Raw genomic sequence first — 580 nt, forward strand, 5'->3', positions numbered from 1 at the left:
CAAAATGTTGCGTTTACTAGTAAACTGGTAAACCTTGAGAGACTAGAAACTAAGCTGCGCGGTGCAGGGAACAACTCTGATTGGCAAATAATCAGACAGTGGTTTACAGAGCGTTAGATTGGCTTTGCAAAAAAACTTGCAGCGTTCTATGAACAAAATTACTCAATTACTCGATTACGCAAATTTCATTGTGGGAAGCCAAAATCGTGATCTTGATTAAAATATGATTAATTGTGCAGCCCTAGCTTCATCTTCTGCTCCTCGGACAGCAGGTTCCCAGTGATAAATTACCTCTTGTACTTCACTTTGATCCGACAACCTACATCTACATTCCCGTGCATATCAATTTAAAGTGATGATCTTGATGCTGCGTCAGAGCAGTTATCTGAAATTAATCCACACTCCTGGCCAATCAGAATCAAGTTTTCTTTGACCAAGGTATAATGATCCAATAATCTGAGGCTGTTCAGTCTTTTTATTTAGACGGTCTAACAACCGACCGTGAAGATTGTTCTCTTTATTTTATAAGTATTAGCGTGTGTGTGTGTGTGTGTGTGTGTGTGTGTGTGTGTGTGTGTGT

The 580-nt window shown here is 39.7% G+C and overlaps 1 protein-coding gene and 1 long non-coding RNA gene across 3 annotated transcripts in view; one reads left to right on the forward strand and one right to left on the reverse strand.

Moving 5' to 3' along the window:
- The window catches only part of LOC116698452 (cytoplasmic phosphatidylinositol transfer protein 1), a 73,376-nt gene that overhangs the window by 42,536 nt on the left and 30,260 nt on the right, over positions 1-580 (forward strand). The gene's annotated exons all lie outside the window — the stretch shown is intronic.
- Positions 1-580, reverse strand: part of LOC116698667 (uncharacterized) — a 16,756-nt gene that overhangs the window by 689 nt on the left and 15,487 nt on the right. The window lies entirely within an intron of this gene.

This window comes from Etheostoma spectabile, chromosome 2 (genome assembly GCF_008692095.1).
Source record: "Etheostoma spectabile isolate EspeVRDwgs_2016 chromosome 2, UIUC_Espe_1.0, whole genome shotgun sequence".
NCBI classification, from domain to species: Eukaryota; Metazoa; Chordata; class Actinopteri; order Perciformes; family Percidae; genus Etheostoma; species Etheostoma spectabile.